The sequence below is a fragment of the Phascolarctos cinereus genome, unplaced genomic scaffold (genome assembly GCF_003287225.1).
Source record: "Phascolarctos cinereus isolate Bilbo 61053 unplaced genomic scaffold, phaCin_HiC Scaffold_8;HRSCAF=390, whole genome shotgun sequence".
NCBI lineage: Eukaryota > Metazoa > Chordata > Mammalia > Diprotodontia > Phascolarctidae > Phascolarctos > Phascolarctos cinereus.
In genome coordinates this window covers 8507394-8523926 of record NW_027556291.1, presented here as the reverse complement: position 1 = coordinate 8523926, position 16533 = coordinate 8507394, and the positions used below count along the sequence as shown (strand labels likewise).

Genomic DNA, 16533 nt, shown 5'->3' with positions numbered 1-16533 from the left:
GGGTTGTTTTGATTTGCATTTCTCTAATCAATAGTGATTTAGAGCATTTTTTCATATGACCATAGATGGCTTTAATTTCTTCACCTGAAAACTGACCAGGCCTTATCCTCAAAGAGCTTCTATTCCAAGGGGGAGACAATGTATAGAAATGAACACATGCAGTGGAAATGAGCCTGAAAGGGCCTGCCATTAGTAGCCTGGTTGATTAGAGTCAGAGATGGTATAGGTAACAAAATTGTAAATGAAAATCACTTTGGCAGTTTTCAGGAAAGGAACACCTGAGCTGAGACTTAAAAGAAGCCAGAGATTCAAAGATTCAGAGTTTGGGTGGAAGGAAGGCATTCTAGGCCCACGGAGTATCCAGTGCAAAGGTATGGAGACAGGAGAATCGCATCCAGGAAACAGCAGGTAGGCCAGTACGGCTGGATAGTAGAATATGTGGAGGGGAGTGTGAGGAGGCCAGAAAGGTCAGAAGGGGCTGCTTGTGGAGAGCACAACAAAAAGGACTTTGAATTTGATCCTGGGAGGAAACTGGGAGCCAGCACAGTTTATGGAGTAGGGGAGTGACACGGTCTGGCCGTGGTTTAGGGAAAACTCACTTTGGCTGGCTTTGGAGCTGGGATTCTGACTTGGATCTCTCCTGACTTCTTTTCCATGGCACCACAATGCACATGGCTTCTGCCATTGTTATCATAAGTATGGACCTACCAGAGTGATGTTAGTAGTGAAATACTGGGCAATGTGCTAGTCAAAACAGACAGTCATTTGATCACTGTTACTACAATTACACAGTTATTAAGGGTATTAGTCAATTTCAACTCCTCCCTATTACTTCTGCCCTGATTCCTTCTATACCTTGTTTTAGGGTCACAGGACCTTAGAAGACATCCAGTCCTACCTGCTTATTTTATAGAGGGGGAACTTGAAGCTCAGAGAGTGGAAGTGACTTGTCCAGGGTTACACAAATAGAAAGTAACAGAGCTTACACAAATCACAAGAGGTAGGGCCCACATAGATTGACCAACCCAAAATCCACAACTGAAGGGATCTCTACAAACAATAGAAGAGGAAATACCTAAGCCAACTGAACAATAAATAACTCACAAATACAACAACCTACTTTGAAACCGATATAAGTTAGAAAGAACAAAGCATGGGATTTTTTCTAACTGTAAATAAAATTAGATTTGGAGGTAAAAATGAATGTGTTATCAAGGGTAGCCCAAAAGTATAAAGAACACATAGAAATCCATATCTACCAGTAATAAGGCTTTTATTACTGATAAGAAACCATAATTACACAAAAGAAGAGTAAAGAGCACTTCAACACAGAGAGAAGGAGCACAGACTGTAACAAGAACTCTAGATATCGAGGCAGAGGACTTGGATTGAAAGGGTGACACTGTGGCGAATTATATAGATCAAGACTCATCTTTGTGAGTTCAAATCTGGCCTCAGACACTAACTAGCTGTGTGACCCTGAGCAAGTCACTTCACCCTCTTTGCCTCAGTTTCCTCATCTGTAAAATGAGCTGGACAAGGAAATGGCAAACCACTCCAGTATCTTTACCAAGAAAACCCCAAATGGGGTCACAAAGAGTCAGACATGACTGAAACAACTGAACAACAATCTGTTAGGTGGGAGTAGGGGATAGAAGTATAGAAGACAGAGGGCAGGCCTTGGAGTCAAAAATAATAAGAATAGCTAGCAATTACACAGCACTTTGTGGTTTACAATATTATTCCATTTGATCCTCCCAACAATCCTGGGATGTAGGTGCTATTATTATCCCCATTTTACAGAAGAGAAAACTGAGACCGGGGGGATGTTAGGTGACCTGTCTAAGAGTCACACAGCCAGGAAATGTCTGAGGCTGAATTCAAATTCAGGTTTTCCTGATTCTATTCCATTACAAAAACAAGTGGCACCCTGGCTTTAGCCCTGGGGTATAGTTTACTGGCTCCTGCTATAAGTTTTGGAAGAGGTGCTTATCTACATCAGTGCCATGAATTTCCCAACTGGGAGTTCCCTACATGGGTGAAATCAGAGGGCTGAACTGCCTATTCCTCCCTCTGCCCCCTTCCAAAACAAACCTCAAACCAAAGTCCATTAATTTACCTTTTCTGGGTTTGTTCCTCAATTTTCTTTTTATTATCTTTGCTATTATCTTATATTTAGTATTATTATTTTATCTGTTTGTTATTATGATCTTTGCTAGATTTCACTGTGTTTTTTTTTCCACTTTCATAGATGGTTTTAGACCTTGGATATTATTTAGCATTTTCCCTAGCTGTTGCTTCATCTCTTCTTCTTCCCTTTCTTTTTTTGTTTGCAGGCAGAGTTAAATGACTTGCCCAGGGTCACACAGTTAGTAAGTAAGGCCAGATTTGAACTCAAGGTCCTCCCGATTCTAGGGTCGATGCTCTATCCACTGAGCCACCCAGCTGCCCCTTTTGTCTTTTTTAAAAGCAGCTTTAGTGTCCTCTTTTCAGTTCAGTCTTGCCACTGGTACCTTTTTCCATCCTGTGCACTGAGGCTTCTTCTTCTTCTTCTTCTTCTTCTTCTTCTTCGGTGAGGCAATCAGGGTTAAAGTGACTTGCCCAGGGCCACACAGCTAGGAAGTGTCAAGTGTCTGGTCTGAGGTTGGATTTGAACTCAGGTCCTCCTGACTCCAGGGCCGGTGCTCTAGCCACTGTGCCACCAGTGGCCCCTGCACTGATGCTTCAGTGTAGATCTCTGGTCATTTGCTTTGCAGTTCTTTACTGATTTGGAGGGTTTCTTTACTTTGTTACTTATTTTGTTTCCTTGGCTGGGAGTTGAGGGGAGGTTATGTGCTTTCTGTGGTGGAGGTGGTAGCAAGCCAGAGGATGGAGAAGGGAGGGGAGTTTTCTAGAGAGTGGCAAGCGGAGGGACTCATAGTAGGGGAATCCCATCCAGGTGAGATGCCCCAGCTTCTCCATTGTGGCTCCATCTTCTGTTGCTGGCGGAGAGAGTGGGCTACTAATTAGTGTGGAGCCCCACTAGCCTTTGTCACCTAGCTGAAGGCTGATTTTGGAGGAACACTTGCCACTTAGGAGGATGTAATGATCACAGGTTACAGTGTCATATTTAGGGTATCCCCAGTTCTGTGATCCTTCTAATTCTACAGGGAAAGTAATACTTTCTTTCCCAGAGGATTCCCCAACTCTCTAAGGGCTCTGAGGCCATTTCAATTAGTTTTTAGTTTGGTCCGTGGAAACAAAGAACCTCCTTCTGTACCCCCATGGGCTACAGAAACATGAGAAAGGGAGGAAAAAGATGGGGTTGATAAAGACATTTGGGAGTCCTTCACAGTGGAATGATAACAGAAGCCATGAGAACAGATGAGACCCCTCCAATAGAAACAGTGTACAGAGAGAAGAGCAGAAGAGGAAAGATTGGGGGAGCACGGCTCCTTAGGGGATAGGAAGAGGAAGAAGGCACAGAAAAGGAGATGGGAGGAATAATCAGAAAGAAGGGGAGCCAGTCAGTTGTGGCATCATGGACAGAGGAAAGGAGCATTTCAAGGGGGTAGAGACCATGACGGAAAAAGCATTTATTAGGTGCTTATTATGTGCCAAGTACTGGGATTATAACCAGAAAAGCAAGCGGGTCATTGTTCTTCCAGAATGAAGATGGAGGAAAGTCCATTGAATTGGGTCCTTAGGAAGTCAATAGTGACTTTAAGTAAAGAGGTGAGAGCAGGATATTAAGGGTGAGGCCCCAGTGGGAGCCTCAGATCCTAGATTTAGAAGCAAGTGACCTCAGGGGTCATCTAGTCCATCCCCCTCACTTGGCAGAGAAGTGGGCATGGGAGGCTTTGGGAGATTTAAGTGATTTGCTCAAGGTCAGACAAGTCGTATCAGAGGCAAGATTTGAATCTAGGTCCTCTGGTTTTAGATCTAGCAATCTTTCTACTACTGATGGAGTACAAGGGGTCAGCTCCCGTCTGGTGCAGCTACCTGTCAGGAGTGCACTAGTTTTGGAAGAGGCCATCCTAGCTCTGACTCTCCCAGTCACATCAAGGTGCCTTTCTGTGGTTCTTCAAGCCTCCTGTGACAGTCAGCTCCATATTTCTTTCAGCCCTTAAGCATGGATATATTTCTCCATTCTGGCTGTTTGCCTGGCTTGTCTAGACTAGTTTGTGTTGCACAGGAAGACAGTGGATCTCCTTTTGTCTAGCTTCTCTACTGCTGTGTAAGTGGAGCTCCAGACACCCTATGGGTCCTTGGTAAATATTAGTTCAGGAGTCCAGGTGACTGCACCCCATTAACACAGTTGACCGGAGGGACAGGATCAAGGTGCTGCAACATGTTTCAATTTGTTCTTTAATCAGTGTTAATGCAGTTACAACCTTTGCTCTCCCGGCTATCAGCCACACAGCAGGCACTGAAATGTTGACTGACTATGCCCTGAGAACATACTAGGTATTTACTCTGTGGCATATAAAGTCTCTGGTGAGTGAGTTAGGTAACTGAAACTACTCAGCCTCTTCTGGGGCCCTTGCTGCCATCTGGAGTGTGTGCCAGCATGCCTTATGTGGTGAGCGGGCTCTTCAGCCAGATCTTTATGTTACCAAGGCCTTACTGGTTTTTTTAAACAATATTTGGCCCCAGCCCCATGCTCAGGTTTTTTACTTGGCTTCTAAATTCTCACTGTTTTGCTTGTGTTTGTAATTTGCAGCTCTAGGTTGAAATACAAATACACCTAGGAAATTCCTTAACTAGTTTTCCGAGGCATTAGGGTACAGGCTTGGGCATTAAGGAGATCAGGGTTCAAGTGTGGCCTCTGACACATAGTAGCTGCCTGAGCTTGGGTTATTCACTTGACCCCTCAATAACCTTATGCAATTCTCCAAAACCTTCAAAATGAGTAGCAGATCTAGGTCAGTTCTCATTCAGGGAACTCCCTCCATGGATGATGTCACGGATTTGGACCAAAACAAAAACAAACCCCCACACTTTTAAGGGGTGAAGCAGGGATGGGAGCCTCAGATCACAGACCTTGAGGGGTCTCTAGTTCCTCCCCCTCATTTGCAGTGAAGGGAGCAGAGGCTTAGGGGGATTTAAGTGACTTGCTGAAGGTCAGACTAGTATCAGAGGCAAGATCTGAACTCAGGTCCTCTACTTTTAGATCCAGCCAGATAGGGCCATTCCACTTTTTAAAAACTGGAGTCCAACATTTCTTTTGGTGGAAGTACTCTGACTTCTGAAATGCAGACTTTGTTAACTGTGTCCTATTACTCTACCACACACTGCCTTACTCTGAATAGCTGGCCTAGGGTCTCTAAGCACGTTCAGCTCAAGTAGAACCCACCCCGTGCCCTTGCCTTATACCTTGGAGGACCTTCCCTTTGGATGGATATCAGCTGTATCTGTTTATTCCATTTTCTTTACATCCTATTTGTTAACCTTTTAGTGAAAGCCAGATGAAAATGATGACCTCTTGACACATAGCACTTCATAGACATCTCATTTGAGCCTTACACCCTCCCTTCCTGTTCTCCTACCTCTTATCCCCCTCTTCGGGTGCGGAAACTGAGACCCGGAGAGGTTAAGTGACTTGTTACTCATCCAGCTAATATTTGTGGTAGGATTTGAACTGTTAACTTCCACTAGGCCCAATGGAGTGAAATAAAACATGCATTTATAAAAGGCTGCAGTGGGAACTTTGTGCACACCTTGCCTCAGCTGAGGTGGAATGGGTTGAAAGTTTGCAGTGAGGGTGAGGGCCCCAATGTGGAGGGGGAAAGAGGGGTGAAAAGCACAGGTCCTCTCCATGAAGAATTTAGATCAGAAGGCGGCAGGAAAGGGCACGAACTTAGATAAGTATTCATTCAGCAATCATGAATCAACTGCCTTCTACGTACCAGGTACCGGGCTAATTGGGGAGATATAAAGGCAAAGACAAAATGTATACAGAGAAGTAGGTTAAAAAGGACCCCTGCATATTAAAGTAAATACAAAGTGATTTGTATGAAGGGAAGGCATAGCAAACTCTGTGTGTGTGTAATTGGGCTAGGCCTCCTGGAGGAGAAGGGAAAGGTGGGCAATGGAATTGTCCAGCCACAATGCTCTCTGGGAGAGTTTGAGGAGGAAAGGGGGAGTTGGAGCTGGGTTGAGCAGGAGGGGTTTCCTCCTTACAGGGCCAAGTGGTCCAGTAGTGAAGCCAGTTAATGTGGCTTTAATTGAGGGGGATTTCCTGTAGCCAGGTGAACAGGAATGAGTAGAGCTGGACATGGATTTGGGGTTCTGTATTTCTACCACGGTCTGCTAAAATCTAACAGCGGATGGCTAACAGTGGCTTTCTGGTTGGGTTGGATATGGGTAGCCAAAGAAAGGTTAAGGTGGGAGGTAGGAGAAAAAAGGCCAACCCCCAACCAGTTAGTAAAAGAGGGATCTGGGAACCAGAACCCTTTTACTGGTGGGTAATGAAAACAATACTGGGAAACCGGACCTGGGCTGGGAAAGCAGAGGAAGAAATAAGTGGTTAGCTATAGTGTCTGGACCCAGCACCGCCCCCACCCCATCAACAAACTTCTTAAAAAAAAAAAAAAAGATAAAAGCTAAAGCAGGCTCTTCTGTTTTTTTCAAGGAGAAACCTGGAAGTAGCAATAAAATGGTGAAAGCTAAATTATAGGAAGGTGGCCCCAAGAAAGGACCACAAAGGCAAAGAAAGCAAGCCTCTTGGCTCAGGAGCAGCAGGGGAGAGGACAAAGAAAGAGGTAATAAAAGAGGGAGCCAGCCAAGGAGAGGGCAGGGAGGCTGACCGGCGAGCCCTTGATGGGACAAATGGGGGGAAAGACAGAGTTGACGGCCCTGGTAAAGTTAGCGCAGGGCTGGCAGCCACCGCCGTGGCATCCTAGACCGATGCTGGGGTTGGGGGGTGGGGTAGGGGCACCGTCCTCCACCCTGGAGGCTGAGAGAGACAAAGGGCGTGCTCGTCGCGGCCGCCGCCCCTGCGGCTGACAGATAGGGTAGCGGGGTTTCAAGGTCCTGTCCCCCCAGCCCTGTGTGTGCTGCTGCTGCTGGTGGTGGTCGTGGCTCTGGCCCGGGCAGTGCCCGAACCTGCAGGAAGGAGCCCCGCACGGCCCCCCCCACCTCTGCCCCTGCCAGGGGCCCGCCGCGGGTGGCACTCCCCAGTTTGCGCAGCGGCCATCCCGGGGCGGCCAGGCCTCATAGGCCATGTGAGTTCGGGTCCCCAGGCGCACGAACTCCGCCAGTCGGCCCGGGGCGGGTTCTTCGGCGGGACAGCACGCTGCCCCTCCCAGCCCCCGCCCTCCCGCGCAAGCGCCGCCGGGGCCGCCCCCGCCGCCATGTTTCCAGCTCCGCCCTCTCCCTCCCCGGCCCGCCCCCTCTTCGCCTCTTCCCCCCGCTCCGGAGGTCAGGCGGAGGCGCAGCGGCAGCGGCGGCGGCGGCGGCGGCTCCCGGGCCAGGGGGGTGCTAAGGACGCGGACTTTGCCGAAGAACTGGAGCGCCCGCCGGTCCGGCTCGGGACCGAGCACCCACCGGCGGGGCTAGGGGACGGCACGGCAGGGCAGGGCAGGGCAGGGCACGGGGAAGCGGAACGACCGCCGCTCGGCCGGCCGGGTACACGCGGACCCCAAAACGCTGGGAAGCGACCGGAGCTGCCAGCCCGAGGGAGAGAAGAGCAGGGGGAGGAGGCAGGGCTAGGAAGGAGAGCGCGAGCCTGCCGGCCCCCCTCCTCTACCCCTGAAGTGCGGGTGCGGGCTCCCTCTTCCTGACACCCCCTTAGCGGTGCTCCCAGAGGAGAAGCGGCCCGACGGCCGCACTCCGTGACCGCGGTGAGTGATCCTCGGAGGAGCAGGGGGCCTGGAACCGACGAGCTGGAGTCGGAGGGGGGATACCCGAGAACTGCCAGCTGGAGGGGGGAAGTCCAGAGCCCAACGCGCTGGAAGGGGGACCCACCGGCCAGATCAGGGACCCTGGAGCCCCTCCCCAGCTCCCAGCTAGCCAGCACGAGGACCCTCTGCACAGCTGCAGGTCCAGAGGCATGGAGCTTCCCCTCCCCCTCCCTTCCCCTCCCCAGCCTCCTCTCACCCTCCCAATCTGGATCCGCGTTTTTTCCCGCCCCCTACCCCCAGCCTCGGCACCCTTCGTCGGACCGCTTAGCAGTAGTTAGAGGTGTCGGTAGGTCTCCTCCCCCAGCCTCATTCTCCCTATCCCCCCCCCTTCTCCTTAGAGCGCTTCCGACCCCCGAGCGCGGCGTTCAGTTTGCTGAGGGCTCTGCTCACCCTCTTCCACCTTGGGAGTCTGTGGCCGGCCTGGGTGCTCGCGCCCTTCCTTCCGCTTCCCTCATCCTGCAGCTTTCCCTCTCGGCGCTTCTCTGTTCGCTTCGGGTTCGGTTCGCTTCACTTTGGGGGAGATTTGTTTTCCCTGAGGCGGGTATCTGAGCATCTGGGGGGGGGCGCGATGGAATGGTTCTTTAATAGATATCATCTAAGGTACTTACAGTTTGTCTTTTGGCGACGCCTTTGTGGTAGGAATGGAACTTCCCTCGAAGTAATCGGGGCACCTGGCACTCCTTCGCATGCTTTCTCCCCAAAATGCGGAGCGCCCGGGGAGTAGGGAGGCGGGGCAGGGCGGGCTGCTCGGGAGCGTCGGCAGGGGAATGACTCCTTTCCTTCTCCAGAGATTGACCGGGGCTGGGCCGGAGGGCTGGGGGGCGCGAGGTGGGTATTGGGGGTCGGCGGTTTCGCGCCCCCAAAGAGCTTTTACTGGTTTGGAATAAAAAAGCAAGTAAGCAATGAGGATTGTCTGATTAAAGTGCGTGTTGGAAGCGTTTAATTGTGGGAAGCTGAAGGGCGCCTTTCCTTGGCCAGGCACCTGTCTAGGACAAGTTTTCTTTGCTGGGATTTTGGAGATCCGGACTTTGCAAACTGTCGGACTCGAAAGATCCCTTGGGAGGGGAATGGGGGTCATCAGTTGCTTTCTGTAGATTTTACCGGGTCCTGTTCAGTCTTTGGATCATTTCAGCCTTTGCATGAGCGGTTAGTTAGAGTGTATTACACCCTTCCCCCCAGTCCCGGTCCGTTGCTCGACTTCCCCCTTCCCAGATTCCTCGAGCTCCACCGTTGCACCTCCTCTCCTTGACTCCCCTACTGCTGGGACTCGCAGCCCCAGTGTTCCGTCCTCCCCCCACCCCGCCCCGGACCTATAGATACAGTGTTCAGTTGGACCATTGGTTTGGGATCCCGCGGGCTCAGGGCTCGATTCGACCATTGGGCTTCCCTGGGACCCGGTAGTATTGCGTCGCCCTCCTCCCCCCGCCCCCTACCCCTTCCCTTTCTCTAAAGCTCTTGCCGTTCGTTGTCTTGGAGGTGGAAGGTAGAGGAGAATGGGGGCTTCTAGCAGTCACGTGTGGGCCTGCGGTTTAAAACAAAAACATTGGCTAATGATCCCATTTTTTACAATAAGAAAAAAATTTCGAACTTTGATCTGACAATTATATGTAACATCTAATCAGTATCATATTTAAATGTTAGTCCTCCCCTCTCCGTCCCCCCCCCAAAAAAAAAAGCCCATTTCACTCCAACCCCCGCACATTCAGCCGGTTTGTAATGACCTGGGCACCGCCACGGCCGCAGTTTCCACTAATTGGCAGCTTTCGCAAAAGAGAAACCAAACTGTGACTGAACGTAATAGCTGAATGTCACTGTCCTGGAAGCGGCCCTTTCTTTGGCTGGGGAACAATGGGGCAGTTTACCCTCGAGCAGCTCAGGGTGTATTTTTCTAATAGATAAATACAAGCCTTGGTTTCCCAAGGTTGTTAATCTGCCATTTTTATGGACACACTTTGCAAAGTGTGGTGTGAGAATATGCAGAGTATAAAATTGTGAAGAATGTCGTTTATAGGAGACCAGTAGAGAGTCTATTGCTTACCAAGAGAGTTTGATTACACAGAGGTGCAAATAATTTGTAGTTTTCTATTAATTCTATGTGGGAAACTAATGATTTTATTGTAGTATGAAGGATGGGGCGCTGGAGGGAATAAGGAGGCTAATCACAGAAATAGGGCCGCCTTTCCCAGACTCTAATTTCCCTGGCAACTCTTTCTCCCAAGTCGTTAGAAGGAAAATGAGGAGTATTTATTGAAAGTGACCGTATAGTTCAAAGAAACTCAGTAAAAACTATTTTTGGAATTATTTTGACCTGCATGAAATTTGAAATAAAGATTTCGCCCATCCCTTACTATGGTAATGGAAGGTCTTATGTTTTCCACTAAGACGTGTGTCTATAACTTATTTGAGTTCCTTTGTCCTGGATTTCTTCTGTGTGGATAAACAGCATCATGCCTTAAATCCCATTTTGAACAGTATATTATCCAATATTGGGAAAAGAAGCCACTTAGAGGGTGAGTTTGGCCATGGTAACCCCTCTTCTTGGCCAGAGGCCAGAACTTGATGCATTTAATACCACCTGAAACAAATGGGACTTTTTCTGGTTCACAGGATATACACATATCCATTATATATATACACACAGATACATATATACATACATACATACCAGGAGGCATTCTCCATTTTGTATTTGTGAATTTTATGGTTTAGGCAGATTTCACAATATAATTAGAAGGATTTTAATTATAATTTAGTTTTCCTAGAATTAAAATGTAAACTTATAGGTTGATCTGAAGCCACAAGAATTGAGATTATGGTAAATTTGTTTGATTTTTGTTGGTAAGGTCATAGAATTTAGAAAAAAACGGGCCATAGAAATCAGTTGTGCTTAGCATGGGGGTGGGACCTTTTTTTTTTTTGAATATTTTGACAATTGAATTTCACTGTAATTAGTTTCCTTTGTGATTCCATGTACTTTATTTTATTCATTAAAACGTCTGATTCTGAGAAGAGCTCCCTCACACGAAACTGTCTCACCCTAAGAGAAAAGGTCTCTCACCCTAAGAGAAAAGGTCTCTCACCCTGAGCTTGGTCTAGTCTGAATGGAGCTTCCTCATTTGACATTTGATGCGTCCTGAAGGTGCATCCCGCCCTCCTACCTCCCAGGAAGAGCATGCTCACCTGAGCTTAGACAGCTAAGTCCCCACTAAGGTGCAGAGGCCAGATTGGAGTTCAGGCCTTCAGGCTTATCCAATTGAACTGCCTCTCCATTTGGATGATTGCTAAAAAGAAATGCTCCAACATTTTTTGTCATTGTTGTTCTTAAATCTTTTGGCCAAACCCAAAGTTTCCTTACCCTTTGAGTTAATCTGACGTTTGCCCAAGGTCAAACTTCCTGATCTGAGGTCTGGACACAGAAGCTAAAAGAGATTTTAAAAACAGGGAAAAATTTCTATTTTAGAGAAAACCAATCTTAAAACGTAACAATTTCCCAAATGAATAAAGTTCTTAGCAGTTAGGAGGTTTTATAAAATAAACTACTTTTTAAAAAATCAAATTGACTATTCATTTGAACTTTTTTGAGGTTTATAATAATGTGTGATGTTTTTCTGCATTTTTGAAATGTTTATTAGCTTGAAACTTCAAGGTTTATCTTAAATTTATTTTCCCAAAACAGTGCTTTATTGCAGAATTCTGAGTGTTTTTCCTTATGCATGGAGGCATGACTTGGACTTTAGAAATTTCCTTAGGGGCCTTAAAAAATACTGTAATTTGGCTGATTTTATTTGGGGAAGGGGGAAGTGTTGGTATTTTAGTTTTGTTGGTGGGAGGAGCTCCTGGTGTGGAAGCTGCTTCTTCTGATCAAGTTCTACAACTCACTTTTGTTCTCAGAGAGCCTTCTGGGGCCCTGAACAGCAAGTATGTGTAAGAGGCAGAACTTGAATCCAGTTCTTCCTGATGCCAACGGCTTTGGCACCATGCCACCCGGTTTCCTCTTACTGTTAATTGCCTGAGACTCTCTTTCCCTGGTAAAAGCTGAGGTGGCATTCTGTTCGTTGGTTAAATGATTAGAGCTGCACCCGGACCCTCATGGCTTTTGCCTTTTCTACAAATCACATTCGGATTGTGGGTCGATATTATGGGAAACTTGACGACGTTTAAAGAAGGGGGAAACAATCTTTTTATTTATTCAGATCTGAGAAGACTGAAGCTGCATCTTCTAGAGAAGGGAATTCTCTGGACACCACATCATCAGCCCCAGGGCAGCTTGGGGTGTTGGGAAGAGTCAGAGATTCCATTTCCCTAACCTTTCTTCCAGGTGCCCTGTGAGACCCTCTGGATTTACAGGCAAAAGTGAACCATCCCATTTTCTCAAGGAATTGTTCTGGGGGCAGAGATTGAAGTATACAGAGAAGTCAATGAACTGTGATGGTTTGGGGGAGGGGAACGTTAAAAACCGGCCTTTGTATAGGAGGCGAGATCTGGATTGATCCTTGAGGGGAACCCAAGATCCCAAGAAGCAAAAGAGAAGAGGGAGAAATAGCCTGAAGGCCAACATATCAATATCAATATATCAGGCTAGCATATAATCAAATAGAAATTTCCAACCTTGAGGGCAGAGAAATTTTCATCTTTTTAAAAAATTTTATTAATTTATTTTGATGTATCAGTAATCATTTCCATATGCTTTTGAGTTTAAAATTTTTCTCCCCCTTCCTCCCTACCACCCTCCCCAAGACGGCGCACAGTCTGATAAAGGCTATACATTTACATTCCTATTAAATATATTTTCATTAGTGGTGTTGTAAGTAAAAATTAAAACCAATAGGAGGAACCATCAGAAAGAGGAAACAAAAACTCAACAGAAGAGAAAAAAATAGCAATTCAACTTCCATAGTTCTTTCTTTGGATGTGGACAGCATTTTCTGTCACGAGGCCTATGGAGATGTTTTAGATCTTTGTAATGCTGAGAAGGGTTCAGTTTAACAATATTAGTCATCGTATAACATGGCTGTTATTGTGTACAAAGTCCTCTTGGTTCTGCTCACTTCACCATCAGACCATATAAGTCTTTCCAGGTTTTTCTGAAGTCAGCCTGTTCATCATTTCTTATAGCACAATAGTATTCCATTACATTCATATACCACAACTTGCTTAGCCATTCCCCAATGGATGGGCATCCTCTCAATTTCCAATTCTTTGCCACCACAAAAAGATCTGCTATGAATATTTTTGTACATGTGGGTCCTTTTCCCATTTGTTTGATCTCTTTGGGATATAGCCCTAGAAGTGCTATTGCTGGATCAAAGGGTATGCACGTTTTTATAGCCCTTTGGGCATAGCTCCAAATTGTTCTCCAAAATGGTTGAATCAAGAAATTTTCATCTTTGAAGGATGCTTGTTGAATGAACATAGTGTCTGAGGGGAAAGAACGTGAAATAAATCCAGATGTCCAAGTAGAGATGCCTGGCAGTTGGACAGTCATGAAGGGGCGGGGACAATAAAAGCTTGGGAGAGATAAGAGGACTGAGTCTTTTAGTCATCTCAACAAAGATGATTAAGCCTGATAACATCATCCAGAGTGTAGGGATAAGAGAAGATGCCCATCTTAGGGGCTGACATGGGGTGATGATGCAGAAAAGAGCCTGAGAAAGAACAGGCACATAGATGGGAGCAAACCAGATTAGGAATGGTGTCAGGAAAACCTTGGGGGGAGAGAGAAGTCTGGAGGAGATGTTCTGCAGTGAAAAGCTGCCAAGAGGTTAAGAAGGGTGAGGAGCAAGAAGAGGCCATTGGCTAGACCACTGAAGAGATCCTTGGCCATCAGTGTGCTCAGCTATGCTGGTTGTTGGCCAGCAGGCACAGTCACAGGATTGTAGCCAAGCCTTTTGAGCCAGGTAGATGCTGCCAGAGCTGATGTGAAGAGAACTTTGGTGGGAGATCCAGTGAAATGGTAAAATGTAGGTAGTGTAGAGTGAGCCAGAGGACCCAGCTGAACTCTTGGCTCTGAGTTTTACTGCCCGAATGACTGTGGCAAGCCACTTGTCCATCCTGGCCCTCAGTTTCCTCCTCTGTGCAATGAGTAGGTTGGATGAGATGACCTTGAGAGATCTTTTTCAGCTTTAAAGCTCAGGTCCTGTGAAGCTTCAGATGGAGTAACTGAGGTATGGCGAGGTTAGGTTTTGCCTGAGGCCTCATGGCTAGTCAGTTTGTGCCTGGGCGTCCTCAGGGAGCACACCTGTGGTATATTGGAAATAACTTTCAATGAGATAGTCTAAGGCTTCCCCAATCAGGAAAATGCTGGAGCACACCCATTTCTAATCCCATTTTCCAGATGTGGAATTGTAACCTCTGCCCTTCCTTTGTCTGTCCTAGCAGCCTGGGGATGATTAGCGAAAGCTGCAGTGCTTTCTGACAGTCTCAGATGGCATTTGAGGATGCTTACTTTGCTTGCCCAGGATCACACAGTAAGTGTCAAGTATCTGGTCTGAGGTCCGATTTGAACTCAGGTCCTCCTGACTCCAGGGCCGGTGCTCTATCCACTGCGCCACCTAGCTGCCCCAATTCCCTCCCTTTTTGTTGTTGGCGGTTCTTGTGCTATAGGGGATGAGTGTGCTTTTGTTTGTATGAAAAGCATTCCTTTCCTTTTGGGCCTATTAGGAGAATGGGCTGTTTCATGTTTTCAAACATACAGATTACCAAGTTGTTTGCCCGATTCTCCTGTTCAACTCTTGAATGTTTGCTCTTTATAATTTCATGGTCCAAACCCCCTGTCTTTGCCCTTGCCAACTAGCAGAAGCTGGGGCAGCAGGTGGGGAGTACGTGTGCAGCATCCAGGCCTGAGAGTGGGCAGAGGTTCTTCCTTGAAGCTACTCGACGTTGGCTTTTCTGCCGTGGTAGGGGCAGTTCCCTTCAAGGCCTTGTTCCTGTGCCATCCTCTTAGTTGTCAGGCATTGCCCCTCATCATCCTCGTAGAATTGTGGCCTCTGCGCTGACCTGGGTGCAGGAGAGTTGTGTCTCCCCTCCCCTCCCCTTCCAGCATTGGGAGAGCTGGGCTCAGGATTTGCTGATGTGCTGCTTTTCCCTACTGCCCTCATTCTTCTCCATGATGCCTTGCATCAGTGGAGTGCTTTCAAATACATACATTTCAAAGCATTTTCATAGCTATTCTTACTTGCCCTTTACAGGGATTGGGTCTGGTAGTTATTATCCTTATAATACCAATGAGGGAGTTGAGGCAAAGAGAGGTTGTACCATGCCCAAGGGTACCCACACCCTAAGCCAGAGGTGAGAACAGGCCTTTTACCTGCCTTTCCACTCTGTCCCAAGCTAGCAATGCCCTCAGGATGTTAATTTCCAGCCATTGGTGGATTGATGAGCGTGATAGAGCTGTTACTTCTGCTTCTTCCCTGGGGTATAGGCTCTTAATGGTCCATACCAGTGAGGTTGGGAGAGCTTCTCCAGGGCATGCATGTTTGTGTCTCCCACAGGCCCTTCATGTAGTGAGTGCTGGCCTATTTATTGATCAGTGGATCTGTACAAGGACCCTGTGTGATAAGGAGGGTTGGAATGAGGAAGCAGACACAGAAATGATGCTATTCCTCCTCCTCCCCGTAGTAGTAGTAGTAGTAGTAGCAGCAGCAGCAGCAGCAGTAGTAGCAGCAGTAGCAGTACTACTACTACTACTTAGTACTACTACTGCTGATGCTGCTAACTACTACTACTAGCTTGTATTTCTGTAGCCCTCTAAGGTTTGCAAAGCACTTGCTCCATGTTATCTCATTTGAGCCTTGCGCTAGTCCTGTGAGGTAAATGCCATCTTTATCTCCATTTAGGAAATTGAAGGTCAGAGAGCTTGTGACTTGCCAGGGTCCTCCAGGTAGGAAGTATCTGAGGCAGGATTTGAAATCGGATCTTCCCGAGTTTGCCATGGTGCCATGTGGCTGCGTCGATGAGAGCTGGTGACAGGCCAGATCCCTGTCCTCATGTCCATTCAGTTGTTGAGTCGGTCCGGTTGTGCCCGGTGGCTCTTCATCACCCCATTTGGGGTTTCCTTGGCAGAAATCCTAGAGTGGTTCGCCATGTCCTTCTCCTGCTCATTTTACAGATGAGGAAACTGAGGCCAGCAAGGTGAAGTGACTTGCCCAGGGTCACACAGGAAGTGTCTGAGGCTGGATTTGACAGTCCTCCTGACCCCAGGGCTGTTGTTTTAGCCACTGTGCCACTTGGCATCATTGACTTGGAGCTCAAAGGGACCCTAGAACTCACCCAGGTCTATGCCCCCAATTTACAGGGGAGAAAACTGAGGCCCTGAGAGACTAAGAGGAAGCTGGCAAAATTGCCAGAGTCGTGATGAACTTGGAGGTAGGATGACTGAAGTCAGATCCTAGCAGTGTGGCCCTGGGCAATTAAGTCACTTAGCCGCTCTCAGCTTCAGTTTCCTCCTCTGTAAAATGGAGATACTCATAGAACCTACCTCCCAGAGTTTTTGTGAGGACCAAAGAGGTAATATATATGTAAAGTGCTTTGTAAATCTTCAAATGGCTCATAAACGCCAGCCAGGCTCATTGCCGGATGTTCCAGTGGTACTAAGTGGCTGGGCTGACTTTCAAACTCAGCTCCCCTTCCTAACTCCCAGTCTGTCATTCTG

At 47.4% G+C, this 16533-nt stretch overlaps 1 protein-coding gene across 2 annotated transcripts in view; it reads left to right on the top strand.

The window, feature by feature from the left end:
- Positions 1–7403: 7403 nt before the first annotated feature.
- KLHL13 (kelch like family member 13) overlaps positions 7404–16533 on the top strand; it is a 137720-nt gene continuing 128590 nt past the window's right edge. Inside the window, exon 1 of one of the 2 annotated variants that reach the window (XM_020963438.2) lies at positions 7404–7823. The gene's annotated coding sequence lies outside the window, so the exon portion shown is untranslated. Of the gene's footprint in view, positions 7824–7894; positions 8170–16533 lie in introns of those variants that run through there. The other variant, XM_020963439.2, reaches the window with a different exon arrangement.